Raw genomic sequence first — 13758 nt, forward strand, 5'->3', positions numbered from 1 at the left:
CCCCCTGCTTGTGCTCTTTTCCCTCTAATAAAGAAATAAAATCCTAAAATAATACATAAAAGATTGAGCATCAAAGTGAACCTTGAGGCCTTCAAGACCTGGCCGGAAACACCCTCCTGTGTGTATTTCCTTGTCATCTTTCTTCTTGTGCTGATGGCATCAGAGGTGCATGTCATCCCAAGGAGGGAGAAGGCCGATGGTGGAGAGACTCTGGGCTCCTGAAGAACACAGAAAGGATTTCAGTCTCCAATCTGAAGATCCACTCAGCACTGTCAAGGCGGGACCTCTGTGGTGACAGGCTACCAAAACCTGGGGAGTTACATGGTCATTCAGCGTAATGTAATATAGCTCCGTACAGCATGTTGAAATGACCAAGTTCACTTGAATAGTGATCAGCCTAAAACCTTTAAAGAGGACCAAAGAGGCACCTGGCTTCCCAGGCACTAGGATCCTTGATCTCAGGGTTATGAGTTCGAGGCCAACATCAGTCACAGTTAACTTAAAAATAAACAAAAGGCTTACACAGGACTAAAATCAGTGAGGCTCAAACAACGGAGCTGGTCTCTGCTGGGATGGATCCTGTCTCCCGTTCATTCAGCCACTGGGCACTGCGCACTCAGATGGTGCCAGGGCTTATCAGCCCAGCGGGTTCTCCTCGTGAGAGCTCAGGGTCTAGAGCAGAAGATGGACAGACGAGAAACCAAAATGTGAACGGGAAAAGCGATTGCTCCACAGCAAAAGAGCAAGGGACACAACTAAGGCCCGAACTCCACCCGGTGAGGGGTATGACAAGGCTGTGCTGAGATGACACGGAGAATTCCTGTGGGAGGAAAAGAAGGAGACAGCCCTGCAGAAATGCGAGTGCATTCCACCTGGCGGAGGGCACCATGGAGCAGAGGACTGGAGGTTAGAAAGGGGGCCAGGGTGGCCAGAGAAGATGAGGAAGGACCAGAGTGGGAGGGGAGGAGGGCCAGGGCCCGGGAAGTTGGTCAGTATCAGTGCCCTTCTACCAGGGCTGTGTGACTGCACTTCCCCACACTCAGTGGCTGAACCAACAAATGCTGCCTCGTGGTCTCGGGGGATCAGGAATCCAGCAGTGCTCTGCTAGGGGCTCCTGCCAGAGTCTCTCCTTAAACTGGGCTGATGACAACACCAAGGGAGGACCTGCTTCACCGAGAACCTGAGCGCACTCAGGGGCATGGGCCAGATACAGCCCATCTCAAAGACCTGACTTCTGTCTTTTGTGGGCCCACAGGGCTGGGCCATGTGCGTATGTCTGGGTCATGGTTCCACCTAGGGTCTTGTGCTCCAGTATGAATATTGGAGAGAGAACATGGATCCGAGTCAACATGGGGCTGGGCAATGAGTTTTCGAACGAAATCTCAGAAGGGCCTTTGGGTCACGTTGCCACGTTCTGTGTCATGGAAGTGAATCACCAAGTCCGGACCACACTCTGGGGAGGGGTCACACAAACATGTCTACAGAGGAGTTGGGCAACCAATGGAGCCCCCGAAGGGAGACTGTGAAGATCCCAGAAGGGTCCAGGCCTTGCCCAGAATCAGACTGGTAGGGATGCTTAGCAGGCTTGAACCCAGCTCTTTGAGTATCCTCAAAGTTGGGGTCCTGGATGCAACCTAGACATTCACTGGGGGCTCTGGAAAAGTTTTTCTGGAAGGAAGTGGCTGTTGGCCTGGAAATGTTATCAGGCTGAGGGTGAACATTAGTCTCCTAGACAGGAGACATATGCCCAGGTTCTTGTCTGAGGAGGATCCTGGGAATGGCGACCCACTGGTTGGACCCCTATCTGCATCACACCCTTTGGATAGGAGAGAATGGCCTGCATCCCGGGACAGGCGGTCTCTAGGGCTAAGGGTACATTCTGACCATCAAGGGCCAAGAATCCAGTCCCTTCATTAGGGTTTGCATTGAAAATGCAAAGCCTAAGACCTTGGGAACTATTACCCAGCCCTCTGTAAGTGGGGCTGTCCTCTTCTGGGACTCCAGAATGTGAGCACCGATGAACACATGTGTGCACACAGGAGCTTGTGTGCTGGTGCACACAAACACACACACCCCAGGAGGGACTGTGGGGTGGGATCTGATTAGTAGCAGATTCCAAGAAGTTGACAGGAGGGTGGAAATTGGGTGGGAGGTATTTCCTCCATGTGACAGCACTCTTCTAACATCATAGCTATTATCCAACCTATGCCTTTGGACATCTGATAGAAAGACATGCTGGATTCATCCATATTTGGCAAGAAGACCATCCCTGTGTGCCACAATGGCTTATCTAGGATCTGAACCAGGTAAGAATAGAGACTTGTGTCTGAAACCAGGTGTGTTTGCAAGCTGGGGCCCTGGCTGCTCCCAGACCTTCCCTGGGGGCCTGTGGAGAGGGGTGTGTTGGGGTTACTGTGTACAGATAAGATGTGTCCTTGCATGCAGAAGGGAGATGAGGAGATGGCAGACAGGAGCACTGTTCGTGTAGGGGTCCAACCAGGAGTGGGCCCCGATAGGGCATCTCAGGAAGTGATGTCACTGCCTGGCTCACAAAGGCCTTCAGAACTTGGAACCCCTGCAACCAGGCAGCCAGTCTAGTCCAGTAGCAGGGTTACTGGACTCAGGACCTTGACACAGAAAGATGTTTTCCTGTTGTGTACGTAGTTTCCGGGGCTCTGGGTACCAGAACCCCCAGGAAAATGACTTGTTCCCATGCTGCAGACATTGGCTAAAACCACCCCCCCAATGCCACAGGACCTTTCAAGGGAGACGCCATAAGGTACTTACTACTGAGGAGACTAGGCGATGCCCCCCCCCAACCATCCTAGGGAAGCCCCATCCATTCCTCTGGAGTTTGAGGGGAGGAGGGATATGTGGGGGTTCCTGCCCATGGGCTGGAGGAGGGTGAGCACAGTGGATACCCTGGTGATCCCTTCTTGTTCACACCAATGTCAGGGTGGGCAGGGTGCACAGGGGATTCCTGAGGTGACTCTTGAGCTGTGCCAGAGCACATCCAAGGCCCTGAAGCTGGGCCACGTTTCTCTCCTTGGGGGAGGGCTCTGCCACCTGGGCTGTGGTGTGTCTGGAATGGAGCGCCCGGGGTCTGAACACTAGCAAACGCCTCCAGACAGGGCTCTAAGGCCTCCTGCCTGGCTGCTGGGCACTGTCTTTACAGAACGCCCCAGAGGACATGGTGCAGGAGGTGACCGAGGAGATTGCCTGCTCTCCTTCCTCCAAGGAAAAGAAGCCTCACACGGCCAAGAGAGTCTGGCGCTGGCTCAGGGTGAGTGCAGGTGCTGGGGAGACCCGACCCCGGGTCGCCCATGCAGCACCAAGGGCCCCACTTCCTAGAAGCCAGCCTGGCCTCCTAGAGTCCTGTAATCCCGTGAATCTGCATCCCATCTCTTCCCCAAACTGGCCCACATGGTCCTGCCCACGCCTTGGACAGAAGCACTGCCATTGTCCACATACTTATAGGAGTATCATTAAAGAGACTTTAGACCAGGTCTCATCCCGTTGATTTAGACTCCTTTTGCCCTGGCCAAGGTATTTTTCTAACTCGTGCTCCCAAGTGCCCCCACTGGCCCAACAGTCCTTCCTCAGCTTCTGCAAGTCTTGCAAATGGGAGACTTTGATCCAAAGGGACATGGGTCCCATGGTACTCTGTCTCTTGCTCTGCGCTTTGGTATTGATTGAACACATTGTTGTGCCCGCCCCCCCCGCCCCAGGAATAGTAACAGGGGCCTCACTGCACTGCACTGCACGGCAGTCCTGAAGGCCAGTCATTGATCACAGCCATGGAGCCCTTTACTGTGGCAGGACTGGATGTAATCCCCTTCTCTGGCCAAGGCACAGTGCTGCATCCTACAGCCTCTGTTCCTTCTTATCCTAAGCCCCCTCGCCTTAAACATTTCTGTGTACTCGTCTCAAGAATGGGATATGTTGGGTGCCGGGGTGGCACAGGGGTTTCAGCCTCTACCTGCAGCTCAGGTCATGGGTCGTGGGTATCACAGTCCTGGGATCGAGGCCCACGTCGGGGGCGTGGGGTCCTCTGCTCAGCAGGGAGCCTGCTTCCCCCTTTATGTCTGGCTGCCTCTCTGCCTACTTGTGACCTCTCTCTCTATCAAATAAATAAATAACAAGTCTTTCAAAAAAATAAAAAGAATGGGCTATGTTATCAGAAATCACAGGATCCATGCCACTCATGCAGGGACGTGCTATCCATACTCCGCTCACAAAGGGACCTCAGATACTAGCAAGTTCAGACATCATTTTTTTCAATTCTTTGTATGGATACCAAGAACATTTTCTCATTGCCTTAAAGGCTTCTTAACTGATTGGCTGATTGATGGATTTGAGAGAGAGACAGGGGGAGAGTGGGGAGAAGCAGACAGAGAGACTGAATCCTCAAGCAGACACTGCCCCTATGGACACAGCCCTACGAGGAGCGCAGCCTCAGAAACAGAGACCATGACGTGAAGCAAAACCAAGAGCCTTAGGCTGAACCCAATAAGACACTGAGTCACCCGATTCTTTTTCGGACTCTGGGCTCTCTTGTCCCACCTCTTGCAGAAGTCCCTGAGATCTGGGGGCTCATTCTGCCCTCCAAGCCCCAACCCTCCTGGTGGCCACAGCACTGACTCATGTCTCCTCTGATTCACCTCAGGGGAAAAATCGTTCAACCAGGAAGAGGAGGAAGACCTCGGTGCTGATGGCCAAGCAGGCCAACAAGCTGCAGGCTGCAATAGATCACCTGGTGCCTGCCGTCATCAGACAAGATCTACACTGTGTCCACACCTTTCTGGACACATACCGTCACTTGGCCACCACCCAGGAGGTGCTGGACCTCCTCTTTGCAAGGTGAGCACCCTCCCCTGCCCCTAACTGCTCTGTGAGATTTGGCCAATTCCTGTTGTGAGACTCTGGCAGGTCCCTAAGCTTCCCCAAGCTTTCCTTGCTCCTAACTGGGGCAGAGGTATTATAGGGACTCAGTGGGGTCTTGTAGGGAAAGGACACCTGGGAGCCTGCGCCAGTGGAAAATTCTGCTGGAGGGCCTGTGGGCATGCTCTTTGCTCATTCCTGTGCCCCTCATGATGAAGCCACTGCCTCATCCCTGACTCTCACTATGATCTTGAGCTGGGCTCCTTTGCCACTGAAAGGGAGATCTGAGACTCCTTCTGGGGCCTGTGTCTGGCTGAATCCAGAGCAAGCATCCCTGGGGGTGAGCAGGGGCCAGGCCCACTCAGACGTCGGTGATGGGCTGGTTGGGGCCCTTTTATTCAGCAAGCATTCAGGAAGCCCCAGTAGGTGGAGGCGATTATCTAGGAGCTGAATGGGATCCCTGCACAGAACAGAGAGCACCCCAGGGCTGCAGGCTAGTCGAGGGTCAGGCGGTGAGAGCCAACATCCACAGATATCTCATGCGATGCCCCCTGGCCTCCTCTAGATTCGGATGTGTTTATTCCAGCTATGATGAGGTCGGCGGACCCCAGGAGCAGCGCAACATGTGAGTAAGCTTTGGCTGCTTTAGGAGGGCCTTCCCTGTCCACCAGGGTAGTGAGGGTCCTGTGAGTTCGAGGGGCTGCCGGACCTTCAGACTCACCTCGTTATTCTTGCTTTATGGTAAATGTCTGAGAGCTTCTACTGGAAACTGGGAAGGTGCCCTGGGGGGCTGGGGTAGGTGTGTGAGCACTGTGGGAGAGCAGAAGGGGATGGTGTACAGCTTCAACCCCTGAGAGGGTCATGCTCCATCCCTGACCCCTCCCAGCCCTCTCTCTGCCCCAATTCTGGGACCCAGAACGCAGGATTGAGGAACCATCGCATAGCATTCTGTTGGCACCTACATGCTGGGTGCTCAGAGGGGGCTCAGGGAGACTGGTGACCCAGTAGAGCCCAGGGAGCAGCAGGCATCCCACACCCTGTGGGAGGTGAGTGTCAGTGGAAACAGATCCACTCTCATGGCACCTAGTGACTGGGCAGAGGAGGTAACGGTGGAGGTATGGGGAGGGTCCTGGGAAGGCCTGGCTAGAGACAGAGTCCCTTTGTTCCCTCCTCGGTTGGATCTTCACCGAGCAGAGGCGAGTGCAGTGAGGGTAATTAAGAGGTCAGACACCAGCCCTCCCCAGGCACAAGCAGTTGAATTCAAGTGGCTCGTGGGCAAGGAGACAGACTGAGGAGTGTGACCAGCTCCCCTAAGAAGTCCAGAAATGCCCACGCCATTGACCAAGGACTCCCACTCCTAGCGGCTTTTGGCCAGCCTGCAGTGTGGGAGTAAGCCTTTCTCGGGCAGGACTGCCTGGTCGCACGTGGACAAGGAGTCCGACTGGTCTTAGACAGGAGCTGACAACTCAGGGGCCCAGGTTCCCACATAGGTTCCCTGGGATTTTGGTTTGGATGCGTACCCTGTCCTCTGACTTCTCTGCCTCCATGTCTGTCCCCAGGGCGGTCTATGCCATCCTTAACACCTGGGTGGAAAAGTATCCAGGGGATTTTGTGCAGCCTCCGGAGTTTCTCAGCTTGCATACGCTGCTGGCCTACCTGCAGGTCAATGTGCCGGGCTCGGACCTGCAGCGCTGTGCCCAGCTTCTGCTTCCAGAAAGGCAATGCGCTCCTGAAAAGACCACGGAGCCAGAGGCTGGGGGTGAGGAGGACTGGGGGTGACTGGTGTGGGCCTGAGGCAGAGGCAGGGTGGGCCACCCTGAGGAAGCCTCTGTAGATTGTAATTGGGCTGAAGAGAGTGAATCGTCTCAGATCCCTGTCCCCATGGGCTTCCGTCGGGGACACCTTCTGGGGGCTGGGTCTTGAACGCAGGCCACGCTGAGTGGTGGGGAAAGGGAAAGGCAAAAGAGAAGTCAATCAAGCTGATGATGCTTTCTCTTCTCGGAGCTACAGCACCGGCCCCAGAGCGAGATCAGGATGTGTCTCGGGAAGTTGTTCCAGCAGCCACTCTGGCACCTGCGGCACCTCTAGGGCCTGAGCTGGCCCCCGCCATCCCTGCTATGGCTGCTCACTATGGGTTAGGAAAACCAGTGACCCCCCCTGACCCATTGGGGCCAGGGCAGATGGTCGTCAGGGCCCTCGTTCACTTCTCTGCCACGGAAGAGCCACCAGGCCTTTTGAATTTCCTGGATGACCAGCAGGGTCCTGCCACCGAGCTGCTGCCCCCTGCCTCCGTGGAGCAAGCAGGCTCGGCCCCCGAGATGCCGCCCCCTGCCTCCGTGGAGCAAGCAGGCTAGGCCCCCAAGCTGCCGCCCCCTGCCTCCATGGAGCAAGCAGGCTCGGCCCCCGAGCAGCAGCTTGTGCTTGCTGCAGCTCCAGAGCATGACTGGAGCATGACATCATTTCCTTCTTTATCGTATTTGTTTTCTGTGTTCACCTCTATAATTACTTCATAGATGTTATTTATTAAATAAAGTAGAATTTGAGTTTATATAACATTTTACTCGCATCCTTTGCAGTGGGATATGGAGGTCTCATTAGGTCCATCCAGAGTGTTGCACAACCATGTCATTCTACGACGTTTCCTCACAGAGACACCCGCGCTCCTCATCGCTCACTGCTCTGTCCCTCCCCCAGTCCCTGCAACCACTGCTCTTCTCTCTGTCTCGGCCACTTCACCTCAACTTGGATTTTCCTCTGCCTGGAAAACTACAATATGGCCTTCTGTGTGTGTCTGCAGAACATAAGAGTGATTCCCCTCTTTTCAAACTTTTTTAGAGACGATATAGGTATTTTCCTTTTTGTGAATCTTCTGCCAAAACAAACAATGAAACAGCACAACACAAAACAAATGACTCTTTTGTCTGGTACACCGCCAGCTAACTGCAGAGAAAGACCCTCCCTTTTGAGAAAGAGCAGAGTTGCTACCCTGTGTGGTGTGCGACATGCTGGAAAGAGCCGCCGGTACCCACAGAGCAGTGGCCCTCCCAATACCTGGTTGTGTATACTGGTCTGCACACAACACACAACCTCAAGAAGTCCACAGAATTGTGAGCTTGGACTGATAGATACCCTTTCGATACAGGTAGACTCCCCAAATAGATTTCATATTCCCGTGTGCTGTTCATCTGAAATATCATTGTTCTTTGTGATTCACCTGAAAATGCTCCGCCCTGGGGACAGACATGGAGGCAGAGAAGTCAGAGGACAGGGTACGCATGCAAACCAAAATCCCAAGGAACCCAAGTGGGAACCTGGGTCCTGGGCTGCCAGCTCCTGTCCGAGCCCAGTGAGACTCCTTGTCCACCTGCTACCTGGCAGTCCTGCCCAAGACAGGCCTGCTCCCACACGGCAGGCTGGCCAAAAGCCACTAGGAGTGGGAGTCCTTGATCAATGGGGTGAGCATTTCTGAACTTCTTAGGGGAGCTGGACACCCAGAACACCAGGTAACAAGAACTAAAGGAGCGCCAGCATGGCCTGGCCACCGGCAGTGGTGTGCACACGCTCGGCTCCTGCGCCGCCGAGGAGACCACTTCTCCCCCATTGGTGTGGTACCAGGCCTTTCTGACATGCTGGGTTTCAAGTGACAGGTCAGTGTATCGGGCTGAGTACTCAAGAGGATAAATGAGTTCCCTCTGCTGGCTGAGCCCTCACCATTAGGTAGAACGGCCATGGTTTCATAGCAACCATTCCAATCTATGCCTACAGGGCCTTGAGATACGAATTCTGTTACTGTTTCAGGCCTTTTTGGTCTTTTTCACTACCACAAGGAGAAGTCAGTAAGTTAGATGATAGACAAATGAATTCCATTCATCCTGGATTTTTCTGCTATTCTTTACGTGAAAGTACTTTTAAAATATATATATATATATATCTCACATAGCACTATACAAATGCTAGTTATTACAAATTACATCCAAATGAAGCTAGATGTCTCAGAAACTGGCATTCTTATTGTTTATTTTTATTTAAAAAAATCAGTCATTTTCCTACTTGGCTCAGAATCAGAAAGTTTCATCATAGTTCAGTTTTAGGATTCCTCTAAAGTGATCTAGAAACAAAGACAGTAATACACATTCTTCCAACTTCAATACCGAAGTATATACAACACTCATCAGGAGCTGAAACACTTTCATGAGCAGACAATGACCAACTACAGAATGTCCTGGTGGGTTACAGTCCCGAAGGTGGTGAGAAGACCTACTCTCGGACACCCGTGGTTTGGCTGAAGGAGTCTCTCATGTTCAATGAAAACTGAGTTCTGACATCCTGCCTTTTTAGACAGAGTTAACAAGATTAAGAAAGGGGATTTAGTAAAGCTTTTCAAAAGGCCCCACACTTTGACCTGTTTTTTCTGGTGAAAAATGCACACGATCTAAGCATGTACACGTGTGGTAAATGACAGCTTTTCTAAAGCAAGAGCATGAACATCCAAATCTCATGGCTGGCCCACTTGAGAACCTTCTTAATAGTCATGAACAGAGTGGCTTTATTCATTTTTATAAACAGATACACCAAGTCTTTTTAGCTGAGTTCTTACATATTAAATTTACCTTTAATAAGGTAAAGGGTTTATTTTTTAAGAATGTTAATTTTTTAAAAATTACAAAAAATCTTTTTTACAAACTCATGGCCCGGAGTACAAGACCTGAGCTGAGATCCAGAGTTGGATGCTTAACCGACTGAGCCACCTAGAGGCCCCTTAAATTTATCTTTTAAAATATAATAACCTAAGGAAAAAATTACCCTTTTCTTCTATAACTTGATATGCCATTGCCACTTTCATCTCTGACCAGGACCTTCCCCCTCACACCCTGGACAAATGAATTTACTGTGTTCCATACTGAGAAATGTTGTCACTATGATTATTCCACGAAACTGCTGAAACGCTGTCAGTACCTTGGAAGCCCAAGCCACATGACCCACGACGGGGACCAGCTGGAGTCCTACTCATTCTCACTGAAGGTGCCTGGCTGCTCTTCAGTAGCCTGGGCTGCCTCCTCGACAGTCTGGACCTCAAGTGCTTTCAGGACAATAGCAGGGGACGCGGCGCTGATTTTTAGCATAGCCATGGCCTCACTGTGACTTCAATTGTTCAAATCAATTCCATTGATATTCAGCAATATATCACCTGTCCAAAGGAATAAACAAGAAAATGAGATGAGCTACCAAGTCATTATCTTCCCTATACATCCTGTTATTTGTAATTTTTTCACATCTCTGTCATTCTTACGATATCGAGGGAAAAATCCAATTCATGGAAAACATTCCAAAACAACTCAAAACTTTAAGATAATTTCATCATATATAGGAAAAAATGTGGCTTGAGGCACTGTGATGTGACTGGAAGTCCAAATCATTAGACCTCGTTTTGCTAATGTGCAGGACCTGGGCATGTTCATTTCTCTTCTTTGGGCTTCAGTGATTTCTATAGTTCTTTCCTGCTCAAAAATTATTTGATCTTTTGCTCTTAGAAATGAATTTTTAACATATCCTGTTTTAGAGTTACACAGTTTTATAGATATAGTCCTACAGAGTTTGCTCAGCGTGGATGTATCAGAATACTTAAAGAGAAGAGATCCTTGGGTCTACACAAAGAAATGAAACTTGTGATTTGAGCATCTTTTGCTTAAGGAAGAAAAAAAAGTGTTTGTTGCCCTGCCAAGTAATATAATAAAAAAAAAGGGCCACGAGGATTATATAAAAGGTTAGGAAGGAAAAGATGAGTGTTCTATTTTTTGGAGGGTTTTTTCCAACATAAAATAATGCAATGATCTAAATAAACATTAGAAAATAAGGGAAAGGGCACCTGGGTGGCTCAGTGGGTTAAAGCCTCTGCCTGCAGCTCAGGTCATGATCCCAGGTCCTAGGATCGAGCCCGCATCGGGCTCTGCTCAGCCGGAAGCCTGCTTCCCGCCCCCCCACCCCCCGCCTGCCTCTCTGCCTACTTGTAATCTCTGTCTGTCAGATAAATAAATAAATTCTTAAAAAAAAAAAAAAAAAGAACAGAAACATCATCAAACTGCAGCAATTTTCCTTCCCATTAGGCATTTTTCTAACCTTAGAGAAAGGTTTTACACATATATATGGAAGGGACACTTTAGAAGATTTTTAAAAAATCATATTTAATAGAAAATTTGGGGAATATTTGTTACTTTTTTCAAACATGAGTAGCATGCAGGGAGAAGATGGGAGAGTTTCACTGTTCCCAGCCCTTCCTATCTTACCTCTCTTGATGCGTCCATCACGTGCCAGACAGCCATGAGCTGGCACACTGGTTACAAGGATGGGCAGTTCACCACTCTTGCTTCCTCTGCCCCCTGCCACTGTCATTCCCAGGGACTTAGGTGGTTCCTTCTTTACAGTAATGTGTTTTTCTTGGCATGTAACACACTGGGTAAGATCCTAACACAGGAGAAGAAAATTCATTGCAAAATAAATAATACATAGCTGAAGTAAAGTAAGGAAACTGAAGGAAAAAATACCATGGCAATGATAAAGTCACTGTTAAAATCAGTTACTGTAGAAATAATACACAGTTCCTCATGGTACAAACATGACACCGAACACTGGGGATCACAATGTCAGACTTTGGACGGCTGTATTTTCATATGACTATGTATGGAACAGAAAAAACTCAGGACTGTTGACATATGGAAGTCAAAATAGGGCCAATTCTACAAAGGTCAATAATGCACTTGAGTTTTCAGATTCTGAAGACAAGCTAATTAATTTTATTTCTCTCTCTCCTCTATTCTTTGAGAGAAATGGTGACAGAACAATACAAAAGTAAAGTGCGGATTTTGTTAACTGCCAGAAAAAAGCTATAGATCTATCTTCTGTTTCTTAATCATGAGAATGCTCGGTCATGAAATGGGTGCAAACTGATCTTCACAACCTTCACGGAAATCTATAAGGATATGAAATAACTGAATTTTTGAAAAAGTTAAGGAAGAGAACAATTTTCCAACAAACTGTGTTCTCAGGAAAAAGCAATTTTTACCGATATTGATTGTTTCTATTTATGGGGACATCCTAGAAGAAAAGGAAAATTTAAAACACCACCCTTTTTTAAAATTAGAATGCTATAAAAAACAAGGTGTACCTATGCAATATTAATATTAAAATAGCAATAGTAACTAACATTGAAGATTTACTATGTGTAAAGCAAATGGCTTCACATGTATTATTTCATTACATGGTTTCATTACATTTCATTACAATGGTCCGGAGTGTAAATCCTATGGTTGGCCCCATTTTATAAACAAGGGAATAGCCTTATTAGAAAGGTCATGTAGGGGCGCCTGGGTGGCTCAGTGGGTTAAGCCGCTGCCTTCGGCTCAGGTCATGATCTCAGAGTCCTGGGATTGAGCCCTGCATCGGGCTCTCTGCTCAGCGGGGGCCTGCTTCCTCCTCTCTCTCTGCCTGCCTCTCTTCTTACTTGTGATCTCTGTTTGTCAAATAAATAAATAAAATCTTAAAAAAAAAAAAAAGGAAAGTTCATGTAATTTGCTCCAAATTATATAGCTACGCATGATCACACTGGGATCTGAGGTGATTCAAGTTTAAAAAAAATACACATACACACACATAGTGTATATACATAAACATGTATTCATATGTAGTTGTGTATGTTCATACAGCATGATGCTATATGCATCCACACTACAAGGGTGCTATCCCATTAGGTGTAATAATGGAAGCTCCTATCTCAAAAGGTTCCATAACACATATACTGTAACAGCATATTGTAGATAACAAGATAACTATTACCATGACTAACAATATCAACAGCAGAACTAGATGAATTCTTTTGCTAGAACTGTAACATTTCCTTTAGTGACACTGCTTCAGAGCGGACAGGTACGACGTGTCAGTCAAGCCCTGCACCGGCAGGGGTGTCTGCTCTTCTCTGCTCCTGAAACCAACACTCTGAAATTTTCTTGAGGGCACTACTTAAATAGCCTAGAGTTCCTAGAATTTTGACCTCATAGAAAACCTGTAAACGTCCACAGGTGGTATCATAGCATATGACATCTATGTTCGCATCCTTCCAAACTGGGTAAGACCCACGTTATTATGAAGACAATCCAGGTAAACTCAGCTGGGAGCAAATTGACTTCAACGCTTGTGTCTGTCAGGTATCGAGTCAATTAGGGGTGGTTGTTTTATTCCTCCATATGGCTGAGATGTATGCATTTTAGCCAAACTTCAGGGATTACTCTTGGTATACTTCATGGAAACTTCTAAGGGCTTAACACTGTATGAATGTTTCCAAGCAGGGGCCACGCAGGGGCTTAGTAATAGAGTAATGTGTGCTTTAATTTTTAACAATGATTATCCTCTGAACAGGTTGTTTTGATGAATTTGTATTTGTTCTCCCTAGGAGACCTTTATTTTTTTAAAGTAGGATTTGACATCACAAATGCTGTATGTTAATGGTAAATTGCTAAATTAATGCTTAAAATTACATTTCATGTGGCTGTTCTAACAATCAGGTTTACAGAGCACCTAGAGTAAGAATTCAGCATTGCTATTTAAAACACCACCACTTAAAATTAAGGAAGAGGAACTAGTAAAAAGAAAAATATTTGTGCCCAAAACAAACAAAAGGACATAAATCGTCCTCTATATGAACGCTGAAATGGTTAAGTAGTTCTTAAGACAGTCTTAAATTTGTAGCATTGTCTTTGAGCACCCATATTTCCACTTTCTGTAGAATTCATGGATTCAGTTACCAACTTTTGCCTTAATTATGATTCTTTAGGAATATGTATATATATGTAACTTGTAAAGCAAGGACCAGCGATATGAACAACT

The 13758-nt window shown here is 48.2% G+C and overlaps 1 protein-coding gene across 2 annotated transcripts in view; it reads right to left on the reverse strand.

Moving 5' to 3' along the window:
* The window catches only part of LOC131813469 (ral guanine nucleotide dissociation stimulator-like), a 145596-nt gene that overhangs the window by 92630 nt on the left and 39208 nt on the right, over positions 1-13758 (reverse strand). The window lies entirely within an intron of this gene.

This window comes from Mustela lutreola, chromosome 13, assembly GCF_030435805.1.
Source record: "Mustela lutreola isolate mMusLut2 chromosome 13, mMusLut2.pri, whole genome shotgun sequence".
Taxonomy (NCBI): Eukaryota; Metazoa; Chordata; class Mammalia; order Carnivora; family Mustelidae; genus Mustela; species Mustela lutreola.